The sequence below is a fragment of the Giraffa tippelskirchi genome, chromosome 3 (assembly GCF_054371585.1).
Source record: "Giraffa tippelskirchi isolate mGirTip1 chromosome 3, T2T-mGirTip1v1.2.pri, whole genome shotgun sequence".
NCBI lineage: Eukaryota > Metazoa > Chordata > Mammalia > Artiodactyla > Giraffidae > Giraffa > Giraffa tippelskirchi.
The window spans coordinates 90,146,306-90,166,655 of NC_137277.1; the positions used below are offsets into that span (position 1 = coordinate 90,146,306).

At 41.7% G+C, this 20,350-nt stretch overlaps 1 protein-coding gene and 1 pseudogene across 9 annotated transcripts in view; one reads left to right on the forward strand and one right to left on the reverse strand.

The window, feature by feature from the left end:
* Positions 1-20,350, forward strand: part of STK39 (serine/threonine kinase 39) — a 316,521-nt gene that overhangs the window by 147,520 nt on the left and 148,651 nt on the right. The window lies entirely within an intron of this gene.
* Positions 8,750-17,895, reverse strand: LOC145542498 (tudor domain-containing protein 10 pseudogene; annotated as a pseudogene).

The window sequence follows — 20,350 nt, forward strand, 5'->3', positions numbered from 1 at the left end:
CTCCTAAGACATAATCATCTTATCTTCATCGGTTATGAATAGGGCTTAGTAACTCCAAGAGGCATTTTAGAAAGTGTGCCTTTCCAATGGGTAATTTAAAGTGGCATGTATATTCTCTGGTAAGTAGGAATTTGCCAAGGCCACCGAAACAGTTGTGTTAAGAATTTAAAATGTGTTGCTTTGAAAATGTTTTTACTGGGAGCACTGGTTTTTATCAAGAATGGCATTACTGTTGCAAGAGCAAGAGTCGCTATAAAGTGAGTGATTCTCGGGCCTGTTACCCAATGCTTAGGAAAGTATAAACTTTTTTATTATCTGTGGTCACTGGGCCTATCAGTATGAACAGTGTTTCAGTTCAGTTCAGTCGCTCAGTCATGTCTGACTCTTTGTGACCCCATGGACTGCAGCATGCCAGGCCTCCCTGTCCATCATCAACTCCTGGAGTTTACCCAAACTCAAGTCCATTGAATCGGTGATGCCATCCAACCATCTCATCCTCTGTCGTCACCTTGTCCTCCTGCCTTCAGTCTTTCCCAGCATCAGGGTCTTTTCCAATGAGTCAGTTCTTCACATCAGGTGGCCAAAGTATTGGAGTTTCAGCTTCAACATCAATCCTTCCAGTGGACACCCAGGACTGATCTCCTTTAGGATGGACTGGTTGGATCTCCTTGCAGTCCAAGGGACTCTCAAGAGTCTTCTCCAACACCACAGTTCAAAAGCATCAATTCTTCTGCGCTCAGCTTTCTTTATAGTCCAACTCTCACATCCATACATGACTACTGGAAAAACCATAGCCTTGACTAGACGGACCTTTATTGGCAAAGTAATGTTTGTGCTTTTTAATATGCTGTCTAGGTTGGTCATAACTTTCCTTCCAATGAGTAAGCGTCTTTTAATTTCATGGCTGCAGTCACCATCAGCAGTGATTTTGGAGCCCCCCAAAATATAAAGTCTGCCGCTGTTTCCCCATCTATTTGCCATGAAGTGATGGGACCGGATGCCATGATCTTAGTTTTCTGAATGTTGAACTTTAAGCCAACTTTTTCACTCGCCTCTTTCACTTTCATCAAGAGGCTCTTTAGTTCTTCTTTGCTTTCTGCCATAAGGGTGGTGTCATCTGCATATCTGAGGTTATTGATATTTCTCCCGGCAATCTTGATTCCAGCTTGTGCTTCATCCAGCCCAGTGTTTCTCATGATGTACTCTGCATATAAGTTAAATAAGCAGGGTGGCAATATACAGCCTTGACGCACTCCTTTTCCTATTTGGAACCAGTGTGTTGTTCCATGTCCACTTCTAACTGTTGCTTCCTGACCTGCATACAGGTTTCTCAAGAGGCAGGTCAGGTGGTCTGGTATTCCCATCTCTTTCAGAATTTTCCCCAGTTTATTGTGATCCACACAGTCAAAGGCTTTGGCACAGTCAATAAAGCAGAAATAGATGTTTTTCTGGAACTCTCTTGCTTTTTTGATGATCCAGCGGATGTTGGCAATTTGGTCTCTGGTTCTTCTGCCTTTTCTAAAACCAGCTTGAACGTCTGCAAGGTCACGGTTCATGTATTGCTGAAGCCTGGCTTAGAGAATTTTAATTTTGAGCATTACTTTACTAGCATGTGAGATGAGTACAATTGTGCTGTAGTTTGAGCATTCTTTGGCATTGCCTTTCTTTGGGATTGGAATGAAAACTGACCTTTTCCAGTCCTGTGGCCACTGCTGAGTTTTCCAAATTTGCTGGCATATTGAATGCAGCACTTTCACAGCATCATCTTTTAGGATTTGAAATAGCTCAACTGGAATTCCATCACCTCCACTAGCTTTGTTCATAGTGATGCTTCCTAGTGTTACATTAGCTCTTGCTTTGTTGTTCTTCAATCGCTCAGTTGTGTCTGACTCTTTGTGACCCCATGGACTGCAGCATGCCAGGCTTCCCTGTCCTTCACCAACTCTCAGAGTTTGCTCAAACTCATGTCCTTTGAGTCAGTGATGCCATCCAACCATCTCATCCTCTGTCATCCCCTTCTCCTCCTGCCTTCGATCTTTCCCAGCATCAGGGTCTTTTCCAGTGAGTCAGCTCTTCTCATCAGGTGGCAAAAGTATTGAAGTACTCTGGCTACCTAATGTGAAGCTATTGCTACTTGGTGGATTAAAAATAAATGCGAAAATGGGTAAAATTCCAAAAAACATCCCAGAGTTTGAATTATATTTACACATATTTTCTTTTTACTCTTCAGTGAAACTGTGAGGCAATGAAAAGGCCAGGTATTTCCCAGAGCAGTCTGTATGTTACAAAGATAAATGTAGGTACATGGATGTAAAGTGATTTTTTTTTTTAAGGTGAAGTAGCAAGTCAGTCCAGATTTCCTTTATATTGTGGTAACTCCCTGATGAGGAATGTTTCAACTAATTCTGCATTTAAGTGCTTTACAGAGGCCAACAGAGATGGTGTATGCAACACACAAAGTATAGTTATCCCTAATGTCTTTTAGGACAGATGCTTTCTTCTTTCAAGTAGGCACATGGTAAGTGAGGTGAGTCATCATTCTGGAAAGCTCCAGAGTCCTAAAACCTTTCAGAAGGTTTTCCTATAGCAGGTTCTGTCCAAGACCCATGGGTTCCTAAAAGACCGATTCATAAGGTTGTGAAGTGATTCATCTGGGAATTAGAAAAAAGCAATAAGACCTGAGGTTAAAATCATAGTCACTTCTGATGTTCTGTTTAATTGCCCTGAAGTTAACTAATGGTTATTTTTGAGATATTTTGTCAGCTGTGCCATTAATGCTGAGTAGATGTATATGGTAAAATAATCAACTGAGATAATTTTTTATGTTTAAGGCTGTGTTCCTGTGAAGCAACTGCCCTGGATTTAGCTGTTGTAAAAACAGCAGATTATCAAAAAACGATTCCTTTAGTTTTTCTGAGTGAGTTTTGTATTATGCATTTATTCCATGTAATTCTGGATTATAGTTTAAGCTTCAACCTAGATGTAACTTAATCTGGATATAGTTTGTTCTTCTAAGTGTTAATTCTAACATATGTATAGGCCTCGGAGAGGAAGTATTGGTAACAACAATAAGACTAACAAGAGTAATAACCATGATAGCTAATCTCTATTGGGCTTAAATTAGGCAAATACTGTGCTAAGTGCCTGACTGATATCTTCTCATTGTATCATTACAAAATCCTTACAAGGCCGGTACTATTCTGTCTCCATATTGCAGATGAGAGACTGAGGTGCATAGAATGTAAGTAATTTATGGGGAGTCTGACAGCTGTTAAAGTGTGAGTGTAGGGATGTATACAGAGGCAGTCTGACTCTAAAGCTGATGCTTAAAAATAGTGTTCATTCCTGCCTCCACACTAAATGTTGTTACTTTACAAATATATTGGAGCCTTGATCTATTACTGTTTTCAAGGTTTATACACTAAGACTGCATGGCAACACTGCCTTCTATGAAACCATCATTGTTCTTTAAAGGAAGATGCAATTCTTATCTTGAATTTCAGCGCTAGCATGAGGTTCTGGAATCAACACAGCCCTTCAGTAGGGCCCGGCCGATTACATTTCTCCCAGAATTGGAGTCATTACTCACACAAAGTTTTGCCCTTTTGGTTATGAAGCCTGCAAACCTTGGCTTTAAAAATCTCAATTAAATGTGATCATCTCCACACAATCCCTCTCAGACATGACTGGTATTTCTTGTAGATGTAAGCTTCTCGAAGAAATGGTGTTTGCTTATTTAAAAATTTCCCTTTCATTTTCCAGGTTTTACAGCTGCACTCCGTCAGCCTAAGCTTGCATTTGAAATTGACTTTAAAAGCCCAGATTCCCTTTTCCAAGACCTCTTGTTTCTATGCCAATTAGATAACATCGTACTGTGGGTATTTTCTGAAGTATGCCCACTGAAACAAGGCAGCCATCTGCCTTTCTGAGGTCTAATCTGCTAGCTTTCATTGTTTCGTAAAATGACTTCAGGGTACCGACATGGTCTGGAGCTGTGTGTAGATTGCTGAATCGTTGAATTATGTTGTCCCTAGTGGAGCCTAGGCCACATGTTGTTCTTACTGAATATCAGGCTGCAGGAGAGCATGGGAAGCTGTCTGAAGTTTTTCGGGATGACTAGGGTAGACTGAGTTCCCTTTCATTCTCACATTAATGAGTTTTCTGGCAGTAACTGGAAGTTATAACAAAGAAGCACTTTGAACATCCAACCTATCTAACCTCTGCCAGAGTCACCTTTTTAAAATGTTTTTCATATGTTGTTTATCTGCCCAGTGTGAACACACAGTCTTACTTTTCACTCATTTTAATGCAGAAAGGCAACATGTTATACAGTTCTTTATCTTGGGTTTTTTCACTGAATTTATTTCCATGTGTGTTTACAACTTCCCCATCCTTTTGTATTGCTATCTAATATTCTTTTACAAGACATATGATTTATTTATCTAGTTCCAGATTATTGGAAATCTGGCTGTTTGCAAACTTTTGCCATACAAACATTGTTTCATTAATTATTGGTGTATACATGTCATGTTTGCATATATTTTAAGTTTTTCTGTAGGCTAAATACTCAGAAATACAGGGTCAAAGGGTGTAAGTGTATGTATCGTGGGTAGATATCACCCAGTTGTCTTCTAAATCATCATGGTTTTTAGAACTCTCATCTCATTACTCTGCAGTCAGGATACTAGGCTTCAGCTAAATTAATTAGTGGTTCTGGAAAATAGGATAAAGATTTTCACCTGTCTCCTAACTTTCCCAAAACATCCTTCCCTTGTATTCCTTCCACTCTGAGGACTGAGTTCAGTCGGTCAGTCATGTCTGACTCTTTGTGACCCAGTGGACTGCAGCACGCCAGGCTTCCCTGTCCTTCACTGTCTCCTGGAGTTTGCTCAGACTCATGCCCATTGAGTTGGTGATGCCATCCAACCATCTCATCCTCTGTCACCCTCTTCGTCTCCTTCCACTCTACACCTTCACAAATCCCTTCCCAAACACCCAGGAAACCCTTCTCTCTCATGGGCTCACAGTTGCACAGTTCACTGTTGCTTTTCTTTTCTGAATGTTTATGGCACTCCATTTTATTATGTTATGCACTCTATTTCGAAGCTCCATCTTATACTACTTGCAACTGAATCGCTTCTTTTGCAATGTCTGGCCTTTCCATCCAGATTATCAGCAGGTTGAGGGTTCTTAGCTTTCATTTTCACATTTTGTGTACTTCTTACTGCCTAGGACAGTGCTCTGCACATTGTGGGCTTCCTTTCTAAGCTTCTGATGAAAACAGATACAGTGTTTTGGTTAAAAGCTAATAACACTTGCTTTTTATGAGAAAAAAATGAAAAGCGCAAGATGTAGAAAAACTCCCTGACCTGTTACTGTCCAGTGATAATTACTCGACATGTTGTTACATATCCATCCTCCATGAATAAATATACAGACGGATGTGATGTACCATTTTACACATGACCTCACACTATTCCAATGATGAAGTATCTTGCTTTTCTTCAATAAAAGATTTATATCTTCTCCCATGTCAACTGGTAGCATTTTGATTTTTAATGGCTGTGTAGTAGTTGTTTCTACACTTACACACCTTAATTCATTTAAGCAGAACTGATGGACACTTGTGGTTTGTAGTTTTCTCTCTGAGTCGATGCATCTGTCAGTACTAGTGTGATGATCTCTTGAGGTAAGGTAAGGTCTTGGAAATGAAAGAACTGCATTAAAGCATGGATATATTCTTATGGGATCTAAATAATTACCTTTAAAAGAGGAGAAAATTTAAAGCAGTGTTGAATATTTTCCTAGGCACCTGTCAAATTCTAATAGTTAGATGTGGCCTTCAGTACAGCATTCAGTCATCAAAAAGTATCATGAAATATTAGACATAAATCAAAGGAAAAAATCTCAAAGAGGTACTCTAGGAGAAATAACCTTTGCATGTATTCGTGAGTGTACAAATGAATCATTGCTTTCTGCCTTTTTTCCTGCTGGGCACCAACTACCTGTCTTTCTCCTTCCATAAACTATTTTGGAAAGCTTGTCTAATTTAGAATATCATAAAAGCATGTTCTCTCCTGTTAAGGTACAGAGAGGAGCAGTGTTTTCTGTTTCTTGGAGAACAGTTTGCTTAGGAAAGTACACAATCTGATGAAAGAGGGTGCAGCTGTGGGCTATTTTGAAGCTTACTTGAAAACACTTTGGTATGTTTATTTCTTTACCACTCTACTTTATTTCAGAAAAGATTTGAGATAGTTTGCAAAGATGCAAACAATTGACTGGAAAAAATTTATTTCGTAGATGACTAAAAGGAGGTAAAGGGAAAATGAGGGTAAGGAAGTACATAGAAATCCAAGAGTAAGGTTAGTTCACAAAATACACATGTAAGATGAAATTGCTATCTTTGAATTTCTGGACGAGTTGCATGTGGGCAGTTTGGTATGGTTCAGTCACAATATAAAGTCCTGTGTAGTCGCTCCAGTTGGCCTCAGATTTGGCCTTGAGCTGGCATGTGGGGTTGTAACCTCATCTTGTTATGATTAGAACACAACCCTCCTACTCAGAATAAGTTGAGATATTACTGATTTGGGGGCCCAAGTGAAAATGCACCTAGAGAAGAGATTTTTACACAGTGTGAATTCACGAAGCCGGAATTTCTTAGCTGGAAAGGCCTTTAAGAGGTCATCTGGTTCTACCTCTTTAGGATTGTTGTTGTGTCATGCTCTTGAAGGGGCTCTGTGGGGCACAGAGTCTGCACATGACATGACCTTCAGCCAGTTGCTTCTCCTCTCCAAGCCACAGTTTCTTTGTGTACCAAACAGGAGTAAGGGCTGGTTCTTACCTCATGGGATCGCCATGAGGATTTAGTGAGATGATGCGAGAGAGGGAAGTGTAAATCAGAACCACAATGAGACCCTTACCTGGTGCCCAGGAGGGTGGCTGTAACCAGGAAGACAGATGCAACAAGCATTAGTGAGGATGTGGAGCAATTGGAACCCTTATACACTACTGGTGGGCATGTAAAATGGACAGCTGCTTTGGGAATTCCTCAGAACTTAACACATGATCCAGAAATGCCACTCAGATATGTGCTGAGGAGAAAACACCAGAACTTGTACACAAATGTTCATGGCAGCATTATTCTTAAGTGCCCATATTGGAAACAACCCAAATGTCATCAGCTAATGAATGGAAAAAAGGGCAGTATACTACATGTTTCTGATTAGGTGAAATGCCCAGAAAAGGCAAATGATTAGAGACAAAGTAGATGAGTGGTTGTTTAGGACTGGAGGCTGTGCAGGAAATAGGGAATAACTGCTAATGGACATGGGGTTTCTTTTGGGGGTGATAACATTTGCCTAAAATTGATTGTGGTGATGGTTCTCAGTGACATATACTTTTTATAAATAGATGAATTGTGTCATAGGTGAATTATATTTAAATAAAGAGAAGGAAATGGCAACCCACTCCAGTATTCTTGCCTGGAGAATCCCATAGACAGAGGAGCCTGACAGGCTACAGTCCATGGGGTCACAAGAGTTGGATACGACTTAGTGACTAAACCACCACCAAAGCTATATATATGTATATATGGCTATATATACACACACACCGGATAATGCACAACGAAGTTCTTAGTGTAGTGAAATAAGCTGTATACTAAGTAAAAACTCAATAAAGGTAGGCTTTTCTTTTTGAAACAAGTGATGAAACTGTTTGAAACATCTTATCCTGGATCGGGTGGCTCCCCTGGCCTACCCTAGAGCCCAGTTCTCCTAGAAGTAAATCAGAGTTCTCTCCTTCTACAGGACAGCAGCTGTAGAGGCCCTGTGGCTCCTTCTAACATGATCTTGGATTATTTTGACTTCAGATGACTTTCATTTGGCCTTGAACCTTTCCACTGTAAAAGGACTTGTTGAGTTTCCCGATTGTGGATACAATATAAACCTTGAAAGAGTCAGCAAATTTTTCAATTAACCATGATGAACTGCTTGAATTGATTCATGGCTGTGTCTGCTATTGACTTTTCAGAGACTGATTAGCCTGCCCCAGAGTTCCCAGGCACTCAGCTTTTTAACTTTTTCTCCATGCAAGCTGTCTTTGGCCATTTCACTTTCCAAACTTCTCTCTCAAAATAGGCTGGGCAATCAAAAGCATTGGAGGTTTCTCCAACGTCTCTCAAGATTTCTTAGTAACAAGTAGAGTGGGTATAAAATGAAATTTTGGTTTCCTATTACAGTTTTTTTTTTAATGTTTATGTCTTTTTTTTCAAGTTTATTTTTTTGGCTTCTGCATCTGGATATTGCCAAGTCATTGTGACATGAAGAAATTACGAAGCTCGTTATCAACCTGATATTCTCAATCCAGTAAAATTTTTTTTTTTGTGAAGCATGCCAACATTTATTCACCAAGCTGACAGATCAATGTTTAGATGCTCCCTACCTGACTCTACAATGGAATGCCAGGAAAATTAAGCAATGGGCCTCTCCATTCTCCAGAATCTGTCAGGGCAACTTAGATCATGCTCTGGGGGTACAAAGAGGAGACAGGAGACAGCAGAGAATACACTGGCCACATCAGACTTTCAGCCTCATGGAACCCTCCCAGTTTGGCTGAGATATTCACGGTCAAGACACATGACACATTGAGAAGTGAGCTAGGGGAAGGCAAAGGGGAATCCAGTCAGTTCTAGGCACCACTGTGGCCTTTTTCACCCCCAGGACCTCAAGAGTGAAAGGGCAGGCAGAGACTAGACAGGAGACAGAACATGCTGATTGTAGCCACGTCGCTTAAACTCTTTAGACTTCAGGATGTGTGACTCCCAAGTTCAAAGCACTGGTGATTTTCCCTTCGAGGATGCAATGGGTAACCTGTTTCGAATTCAAAATACCTTTCTCCAGCATAAATGGCTGAGTGGGGTTGGGGTGGGGGGATGGTCCAGAAGTCATCACTGTCCAGGTTGTGCAGGGACTGCACCGCGATGGTGGCTGACTGGCCAAAATCCATGAACATGATCACTGCCCAGGAGTCCACGTGGTCCAGCACCATGCACCTGTTCTAGGCTGGTCCGTAATTGCCCAGGTGGTACTTGGCGCGACCGCAGGTCCTGTGCTGCACTGCCAAGTCGTGCAGGTGGGTCTGCCGCTTCTCCGCCTCAGCCAGGGTGCTGAACAGGGCCTGCATGTCCTGGTGCAGAGTCTCGGTGATGTGCATGGCCCAGAAGAAGGGGGTCTGAGGGACAGTACTGGTCACCAGCAGCCCGACCTCCCTGCCGATGCTGGGGATGGTGACCAGCCAGCCCAGGTCTCAGAAACATTCCTTCAGGAGCAGCACCAAGAAGGACCCTCTCATTTCCATGGGAACTGCAAAGAAGCTTGTCTTGGGTTTCTCTGTCTCACAGGGCCCACCAGAAGCTTTAGGAGTGAGCTGTGGACAAGCAGTGGTCCTGGCAAATCTTTGAGCAGAGGGCTTCTCCGAAATCGGCAGTTCCTGGAGCCGCTCACTCACATCAGGGGTCCTCTTGGGAGACCTGTTGTAGGAACTCACGTACAGTTTTCGTTTGTGGAAGTGCTTCCCATTTGGTACCTGGATCGCAAGTGCCACTTTGTGCACAGAGCCCAGATCTGTGAACGCAAAGCATTTGCAGCCATTCTGAACTCTGTGGACATGAAGAGGGCTGAAGTCCTTTAGAAGGCACCGAATTTCCTCCTCAGAGATATCCAGTGGGAGATTGCCAACATATACCTCTGTCTCTCTTTTCTTGAATTTTGGAGATTTCTGTCCCTCCAACACTCCATTCTCCCCAAGTACTTTGCAGAGGGTTGGAAGTCACTGCTACTGCAGGACATGCTGCAGTTTCTTTCCAACCAGATCTCTCCCAGGCCAGATGCATCCAGGCAGCACCCCAGATGCCAAGGCTTTGTGCCTCCTTGCTACGAGCTCTGCCTCCTCCAACACCCGTGGGGTGCCAAGCCAGTGAAATTGATAAGAGATTTAGATGATTTGAATTTTATTAGTTTGCTATTAATTAGTGTTAAGAAACAGGGAAGCTGTGGTACATATACACAATGGAATATTACTCAGCCATTAAAAAAATACATTTGAATCGGTTCTATTGAGATGGATGAAACTGGAGCCCATTATACAGAGTGAAGTAAGCCAGAAAGAAAAACACCAATACAGTATACTAATGCATATATATGGAATTTGAAAGATGGTAACGATAACCCTATATGCATGACAGAATAAGAGACACAGATGCATAGAACAGTCTTATGGACTCTGAGGGAGAAGGTGAGGGTGGGACGTTCTGGGAGAATAGCATTGAAACATGTATATTATCATATGTGAAACAGAACACCATTCCAGGTTCAATGCATGAGACAAATGCTCAGGGCCGGGGCAATGGGATGACCCAGAGGGATGGCATGGGGAGGGAGGTGGGAGGGGGTTCAGGATGGGGAACACATGTAAACCCATGGCTGATTCATGTCAGTGTATGGCAAAAACTACTACAATATTGTAAAGTAATTAGCCCCCAACTAAAATAAATAAATTTATTAAAAAAAAAAAAAAGAAAACAGATAAATTACCAATAACTTGAACAATGTATATATTTAACTTTGTATAAAGCTTAGTGCCTTAAAGTGTATAACTGAGGGCTTGGCAAATATTATAGTAAAATGGAAGCTTTCTGAAAATTAGATTTCAAGAATACTCAATAGTTCTCTCTTTAGAAGTAGTTGTAGAATAAAGCAGTATGACCCTTCTTGGAGCATAAAAGTAACCACCAAGTAATAAACATTAGTAAAAAGGCTAACTCTTAATGTTAACAAGCCCACTCATATTTGGATTAGTGATTTCATCCTTTTGGTGTGAAGGCACGCTCTGATATGTTAGGTCACTATTGATTATCTATTATCTAGTTGATATCTCTCATGATGTACTCTGCATAGAAGTTAAATAAGCAGGGTGACAATATACAGCCTTGACGTACTCCTTTTCCTATTTGGAACCAGTCTGTTGTTCCACGTCCAGTTCTAACTGTTGCTTCCTGACCTGCATACAGGTTTCTCAAGAGACAGGTCAGATGGTCTGGTATTCCCATCTCTTTCAGAATTTTCCACAGTTTATTGTGATCCACACAGTCAAAGGCTTTGGCATAGTCAATAAAGCAGAAATAGATGTTTTTCTGGAACTCTCTTGCCTTTTCGATGATCCAGCGGATATTGGCAATTTGATCTCTGGTTCCTCTGCCTTTTCTAAAACCAGCTTGAACATCTGGAAGTTCACGGTTCACGTATTGCTGAAGCCTGGCTTGGAGAATCTTGAGCATTACCTTACTAGCATGTGAGATGAGTGCAATTGTGCGGTAGTTTGAGCATTCTTTGGCATTGCCTTTCTTTGGGATTGGAACGAAAACTGACCTTTTCCAGTCCTGTGGCCACTGCTGAGTTTTCCAAATTTGCTGGCATATCAAGTGCAGCACTTTCACAGCATCACCTTTGAGGATTTGAAATAGCTCAGCTGGAATTCCATCACCTCCACTAGCTTTGTTCATAGTGATGCTTTCTAAAGCCCACTTGACTTCACATTCCAGGATGTCTGGCTCTAGGTGAGTGATCACACCATCGTGATTATCTGGGTCGTGAAGATCTTTTTTGTGCAGAGTACATCATGAGAAACGCTGGGCTGGAAGAAACACAAGCTGGAATCAAGATTGCCGGGAGAAATATCAATAACCTCAGATATGTGGATGACACCACCCTTATGGCAGAGAGTGAAGAAGAACTAAAGAGCCTCTTGATGAAGGTGAAAGAGGAGAGTGAAAAAGTTGGTTTAAAGCTCAATGTTCAGAAAACTAAGATCATGGCATCTGGTCCCATCACTTCATGGCAAATAGCTGGGGAAACAGTGGAAACAGTGTCTGACTTTATTTTTTTGGGCTCCAGAATCACTGCAGATGGTGACTGCAGCCATGAAATTAAAAGACGCTTGCTCCTTGGAAGGAAGGTTATGGCCAACCTAGATAGCATATTTAAAAGCAGAGGCATTACTTTGCCAACAAAAGTCCGTCTAGTCAAGGCTATGGTTTTTCCAGTAGTCATGTATGGATGTGAGAGTTGGATGGTGAAGAAAGCTGAGTGCCAAAGAATTGACGCTTTTGAACTGTGGTGTTGAAGAAGACTCTTGAGAGTCCCTTGGACTGCAAGGAGATCCAATCAATCCATCCTAAAAGAGATCAATCCTGGGTGTTCATTGGAAGGACTGATGTTGAAGCTGAAACTCCAATACTTTGGCCACCTCATGTGAAGGGTTGACTCATTGGAAAAGACCCTAATGCTGGGTAGGATTGGGGGCGGGAGGAGAAGGGGATGACAGAGGATGAGATGGTTGGATGGCATCACCGACTCGATGGACATGGGTTTGGGTAGACTCTGGGAGTTGGTGATGGACAGGGAGGCCTGGCGTGCTGCAATTCATGGGGTCAACTGAGCGACTGAACTGAACTGATTTGATATCTATTGTTAAAAAAATTATTTTATTGAAGTATAGTTGATTTACAATATTATGTTAATTTCTTCTGTACAGGAAAATGACATATATGTGTACATATATATTCTTTTTCATATTCTTTTCCTTTATGGTTTATTGTAGGATATTGACTGTTGTTCCCCATCCTATACAGTAGGGTCTTGTTATTTATCCATTCTGTATATATTGGGTTCGCCAAAAAGTTCGTTTGGGTTTTTCTGTAATATCTTACTTAAAAATCTGAATGAACTTTTTGACCAACCCAGTAATGGTTTGCATCTGCTAATTGCAAACTCCCAATCCATTACTCCCCCACCTCCCATCCACCTTGGCAACCACAAGTCTGTCCTTTATGTCTGTGGGTCAGTTTCTGTTTTGTAAATAAGTTCATTTGTGTCATGGTTTCAATTCCATATATAAGTGATGTCATATGGTATTTGTCTTTCTCCTTCTGACTTACTTCACCTAGTGTCATATCCATGTTGCTGCAAATGGTCTACTGAGAACATGCCCTCGATAGTATCCCAGTCAGGAGTACAAGGCATATCAACCCATCAGGTTCAGCATCTGGGAGGCAGCAGGCCCACTGTCTTTTGTTTCCATAATAAACTGGCCAAGATAGCATGTGATAAAGTCCAATAGGTATAGTTTCAAAATCACCTTGTGATTGATGGAGATTTCTAGTCTTCCTGTAAGAGGAACTAAAAGATACTAGATAAAAATGATTGTGCAGACCTTGAATGAGAAAATTCGAGTGTACCTTGAATGTACATTGAACAGTTGTCCTTTCTCATTCCCTCTTTCCTTTGCAACAAATATTTGTTTTGATTATTAAAATACGTGCACTTGATAAAAAAGATCAAACATTTGTTGATGCTTACAATAGGCTAGCCACTATTCTAGGTTGGGATACTTGAAGAGTAAAGATGAGTAAATCTTGTGAGGACTTTGGTTTGTTTTATGCAGTTTCAATTATTCTACATGAATTTTGAGAAAGGGTTAGTGTTAGCTTGCTGTGAGACCTCCAATAAATATTATAATTCAGCTTTGATGAGATTTTTATTTTTGAGACTCTCATCCATTGTACCTATTTGCACAGCTCTTGTAGGTATTGGAGACAAGTTTGTAAAATGAAAAGTATACAGGAAGAACTCAATAAGTGCTGAGTTTAGCACCTTTATAGACTGTGATTCTATCGCATATTGCAAAGCAGAATCATTGGACATAAATGCTGGCATAAATTCAAGCATTTACTGACTGTATGCCTTCTTTCATTCTACTGCTCTTGGTTGAACATCTGAAGTGTGCCAGATATTAGGGTCCCAGGCTCTGGAATTCAGGGATCAACAAGCTGGGCAATGTGTTTGTTCTGTGGGACCTACATAAGGAGGAGGACTCTGTGAACAGGATCTGAAAATGCATGTGATTTAGTGAAAACATGGAATGGACACATGAGTACATATGTGTGTGTTTATTTTTGGATGGAGTATGTCTGTTTCAGATAGGTATGGAAGAATTTTTGTGTGATTAAAAAGCAGTCAGCATTGACGTAGTGGGCTTCCCCTATAGCTTAGTCGGTAAAGCATCTGCCTGCAATGCGGGAGTTCAGTTCAGTTCAGTTGCTCAATTGTGTCCGACTCTTTGCGACCCCATGAATTACAGTACGCCAGGCCTCCGACTGGGTTCAATTCCTGGATCGAGAAGTTCTTCTGGAGAAGGAAATGGCAACCTACTCTAGCATTCTTGCCTGGAGAATCCCATGAACAAAGGAGCCTGGCAGGCTACAGTTCATGGGATCACAAGAGTTGGACACGACTTAGCACTATCTTTCTTTCTCTCTTTAATGATGTAGTAGAATGCTAACATTTTCAAAGAAGTTATCTCTGGTTGCATTGTATCACCTGGATAGTTTCAGAGTGCTGGAGAAATGGTCTACTTGGTGATACTTGTCAACTTTAACCCAGGCTGGTGTTAGGAAACCAAGCTTAGTAGGACAAGGACACAGAGGCATGTGTTAAGAAATGGTCCTACAATAATAAGTTTATAGCTTGTTCTCTCTCCCTTGTGGTCATTTGGGGCACAATTATATCCTTTGCAAGATTTTTTCTATGCTCACTGATTCAACAAAGATATTTTTAAGAGTATAATTCAGAATTTAAATATAGAAAAGTTCTCATAAGGGAGTTTATCTTTAACTCAGACATTGTATCATTAATACTTTAAATCTCATTATAACATTATAACCGGAGTACCACATCTTTCTTCTGTATGGAGACCTTAGAGAACAGCTGTGGCCTGATGCCATCTTCATCCACTCATTTATTAACTGTGTTCATAATGATGAGCTCACATATCCAAAAATAGTAACATCAGGCTGGATGTTTCTAAGAAAATTGGTAAGTCTATGGCAGGTTTTAAAACTCCATGTATTTGGATAGAGCACAGTGATTCATTTTCTGGGAGTTCTTGAGGCTGAGGACATGCCCAGTTTTTGTTTTTTTCTGGGGTAGAATTCATGACCGAGCAGCCTGCTAAATTTGGAGGCACTGGACTAAAAATGTTTTATACATGTCGTCTCCTTTGTCCTCATTATAACCTAATGAGGTAGGTATTGTGACTCAGTTTTGCAGGTGAAGAGAGGGACTATTAGGGTAAGTATTGATATCGCTGAGTGGTTAGGTTGGAACTTAGCCTCAAATCTGTCTGATACAAAAGCCCTTTGGTTGGCAACTGCTATGTTGTACTGTCACCTAGTGGAAAAATTCTAATTTCATCTTTGTTCTTTTCTTTATTTCCCTAATTTTCTATAATAAATGTGAATCAATTTTATATTCCAATAATCTCAACCAATATCATTAAAATGTGCATTATAATGAAATTAGATTACAAAACATTTTTCTCTGTGATATGAAAAATATAAAACTACATGAATCTTAACATTGTAACCCTATAGTTAACAATTAGTTAGATAATATAATTAATGTTTAAAATAAAACAGAGTAGATAAATACACATTAAAGTTTCTGCTTCAGTTATTTTTCTTGAGAATATAGCATTTATTAAGAACTTTACCCCAGATACTAACCTGATATTTTATTTCATTGGCATCATGATTGGGACAAGGACAAGAAAAGCATTTCCTTCCTCTTTGTAGTAGACATTTATATATATGGAAAGATTATGGGTAATTGTAAGGGAGTTTGGTGATTAAAGGAAGAGAGTGGCTAGAGGACTCAGTAAAGATTTCGGATAATAGTGGGGTTTTAAGCATTTTTTTCCCCTCTCCTTTCTCTTGTCCTACCAGTATTCCCTAGAGAAGGAAATGGGACCCACTCCAGTATTCTGGCCTGGAGAATCCCGTGGACAGAGGAGCCTAGCGGGCTACAGTCCACGGGATTGCAGAGTCGGACACGACTGAGCAACTAAACCACCACCAGTATAATTTGATCTTAGGAGCAGTTATCAGTACTATGGGAGACAAATTAATTTAGATAATTAAATCAGCTTATTTTAGGCTGTTTATTTAACCTTCCACTCCACCACCACTGGACAGAGGAGCCTGGTGGGCTACAGTTCATGAGGTCACAAAGCGTCAGACACCACTGAAGTGACTAAGCGCGCTCGCACCCACACCCACACACACACCCACACACACAGCACCTGCCTCCCCACTCCCAAAACATCCATCCTTTTTGGCTAGTCACAATGAATCCTGGGCGTTTTTGCCTCATTTGATCTTGAGTAGGACCTGACAATCTGCATTGTTAATGAAGGATCTAGGTAAGTTGTATGATCAGGCATTTTTGAGAAGCCCTGGGAGAGAGGAAAACTTGCATGAAGAGAAGCAGTAGAAAATGAGATTTTAAAGTTGGATTAGGTCCAGAATATGAAGAGCCTTGAGTCCTAATCCATGGATTTTGGAGGTGGTGCTCTAAGCTGTGAGGAGCCAACGAGGGGCACCCTGGAAGCAGGGAGGCAGCTGTGGCAGTTGGATGGGAAAAGTGGAGAGTCGTGGGCAGCCTAAAGGAGCGGCCATGGGCCAGCAGAAGCTGTTAAAGACACTGAGGCATGAGGCAGTGTGGGTTTCAGCTAGGACCGTGGCAGAGGTGTAGGGAGGAAAGGACATGAGTCAGCACTGTTAAAACATCAGAGTTGAAAGATCTTGGTGAATGATGGAGAGAGAAGCAAATTACAGAAGGGAGACAATGGAAAGAGACTGAGGCCATATGGGCAGGAGGGTGGCAGTTGAGGAGGGGAGAGAGATGCCAGGCTTGTTGCCGTCTACTGGAGTGTGAAGCTCCATTGGGACTTCAGTTTGAGGGAGACAGAAATGTGGAACTCAGTAGAGACCGTGACTGAAAGAGCTGTATTTAGCAGCTCTCTCCATGGAGGCTGTTGGGGAAACCATGTGCTCAGGGGAGATTGCCAAGGAGGGTATTACAGGGACGGTGGTGAAGTCCTTGGGGAACAGTAATGGGACAGGTGGAGGGCAGAGGGAAAGAAAGTGCCATCACAGGAGCCAGGAAGGTGGAAGTGGTTAGCGGTTTTGATTTCTGCAGTGAGGGGAAGGAAAATGAGGTCTTCTCAAAGGACATTGGATTTAGCTCAGTTTAGCAGTAAGGGGAGAAGCTGGACATTCAGATTTAATGAGTAAAGAGATGGTAAGGAAGTGCTAGTGGGTAATTTTTCAAAGCTTGATGGGAAAGGGCAGTAGGAGACCGTCATAGCTTGGGGGTTGAGAAGATTTCGAAGTCAGTGGAGACTTATATATATTCAGAGGCTCCGTGCAGAGGAGGCACGGTGTACGACCCAGAGGACTCTAGAGGGCGGTGATTCTAAAGACACTGACTTTTCATGTATAGAGTTCCAGGACTGTGCTGGGGTCCAGAGGTAAGACAGCCTTCATCTGTAGATATCCCAAGAGAAGAATGAAAGTTGGCAGTAAGGGGGGAAGGGATAGTTAGGGAGTTGGGGACTGACAGGTCCACCCTGCGATGTTTAAAATGGATAATCAACAAGGGCCTACTGTATAGCACAGGGAACTCTGCTCAATGTTATGTGGCAGCCTGGACAGGAGGGAAGTTTGGGGGAGAATGGATACATGTATGTGTATGGCTGAGTCACACTGCTGTGCACCTGAAACTATCACAATATTGTTAATAGGCTATACTCCAATATAAAATAAAAAGTTAAAAATGTTGACAATGAGATTTGAGCCTGGGCAACTCAGGGGTGGTGGCTGCACAGACGAGGGGAGGCCTTGGACAGGAAACCAGGGTCAGCATCAGGGTCAGCACTGGGATGGAACGACGCACGGATGCTGGGATGTGTCGAGGAGGGCGAGGTGGCCGAGGACTTCATCGAGGACACAGTGCTTTCACTGTCTTGTGCAGGATATGTGTTCTTTTGCCAGTCAGCAAGGTAGCTTATCTCAGGTGGGGAGCCTTCCTGGGCAAATGCTTGAAAATGTATTGGAAGAGCAAAATTGTTTGTGTGATTGAAGTCGAGGAAAGTTGGAGGGGTGGGTAAGAGCCAGAACAAAAACTGTCTTACGTGTCTTGATGAGGAGTTTAGGTTTTTGCATTTTTTGCCTCCCGCCCCCCACCCCCCGCCAGCTTTGGGGAACTCTGATAAGAATTTAAGCAGAGAGGGAATTTCCTGGTTGTCCAGTGTTTCGGACTCAGTGTTTTTACTGCCACAGCCTGGGTTCAGTCCCCAGTTGGGGAACTATTATTATAATAAGATCCCACAAGCCCCTGCGGTGCAGCCAAAATAAATAAATAAAAAGAACTTAAGAGATGTGCAATGATTTAGTTTGCCTTTAGGAAAACCATTCTGGCCACATTGTGGACAGTGGTTTAGGAGCAAGACTGGCTGCAGCAGCCAGGTTGGAAGGCTGGTGTTTAGTCCATGTGAGAATCAGTGGAGAATGAAGGTAGAACAGGGTAAGGAGACACTTAAGAAGCAGAGTGGACAGAACTGAGGATTTGCAAGGTTTCCATGAGGGTGGAGGTTGAGAGGGTGGGGAGAGGAGGAGATTTCAGGAAAAGCTGAGATTGACTTCCTTTCTGACATTGAGTTTGGCAGGTAAGAAATCTTTACTGGGAATGACACCGAATGTTTAGAATGTGGTGAACCTTGTGGGATGTCTCATCTCAAAAGGAGAGGAGAGTAGACCAGCGTCTGTATCTGCGGATCACGGGAGGGTATGGCCTGGAGAGAGAAACATGGACACGCTAGGCACAAGAGCAATAGCTGAGACCATTGTGCAGAACAAATCCCAGAGCATGTCTCCTACACACATGCAGAGCCTCTTGCCTCAAGAATTAATGATCCATTTTCTGAGTGCCTTCCACCTTTCCAGTCTTAGCTATCTTCCAGGTTAGCCACTGGACTCTTATTGGCATTAGGCAGGAAAAGAAAAACAATGATGGCATCCACATATACTTAGTTTTACTACCAATTAGCAGATGTGATGAGAGGTTTGGATCCTTGGAAGAAGAGCATCAGATCCCATAGTTAGGCTTGGATTACTTATCAAACTCATTTATATTTCGCCATGTGGCCCCCACTAGCCCTTACCAAGGAAGCTGAAGTTCCAATTTTTTTAAAAAAAGTAAACCCCATGAGAATATACAACTATTATATATATTCATTTCTTTTTAAACTCGGTAGTTGGACAGTGTTGTCTTTGGCAAATACAAGAATTAGAATATATAGTTTTTCCAAATCTATTACAGGGAAATCTGTAACTTACTTTACTGCTCTGGCAATCTCTTCTTATTACTAAATGAACTAACAAAAATAGAATTTATGGCCCTTTTTAACTCTGAATTGAAACACAGTTGAGACTTTGCCCCAGAAATAAAACTCCTGTCTGGGGCATTTTTACACTGGAACCTTCATCATAGCTTTCAGTTATTACTGAGAATTAATTTTCCCAGTGATATAAAGGAAGTGAGTATTCTCCCTCTGGAGCTGGTGGGTGTTTCTTGTTAGCAATAAGAAAACAGGCTCTTTCCATCTGTTTTTAGTTGAAAAAGCAACATCTAAGTCAGAGCCTACTTAAGTGGTTTATGATGGCTGGCTTTTAAGCGAAACCCTAATGAGAACTATTACAGATTTAAGAGTATGGATCACATGTGGGTCTTGTTTAGATCTTGTTTTGAATGAATAAGCTGAAAAGACATTTTTGAGACAGTGGGATAAGATACAACATGCTGCTAAGTCACTTCAGTCGTGTCCGACTCTGTGCGACCCCACAGATGGCAGCCCACCAGGCTCCCCCGTCCCTGGGATTCTCCAGGCAAGAACACTGGAGTGGGTTGCCATTTCCTTCTCCAATGCATGAAAGTGAAAAGTGAAAGTGAAGTCGCTCAGTCGTGTCCGACCCTTAGCAAACCCATGGACTGCAGCCTACCAGGCTCCTCTGTCCATAGGATTTTCCAGGCAAGAGTACTGGAGTGGGGTGCCATTACCTTCTCCGAAGATACAACATAGACTGATAATTCTCCTGAGAAATCATTGGTGATTTTGTTGTTTGTGAAAACATCATGATTGTGTTTTAAAATGTCCTTCTCTATTAGAGATGTGTGCTGAAGTATTTACAGGTAAAATGATCTGAAGTCTGAGATTTGCTTTGAGAATACTGAAGCATGAAGAGAGTGTAAAGATGAAATCTCAATGGCAGGGCAGTTCCATTAAAAAAAAAAAAGACTTAAAAGTGAATGTAGTAAAATGTAGAAGCCAGGAACAGGAGGGAGTTGAAGGTCTGCTTCTTATTTGGTTTTGACACTCCTGTGGACATCTGTTACTC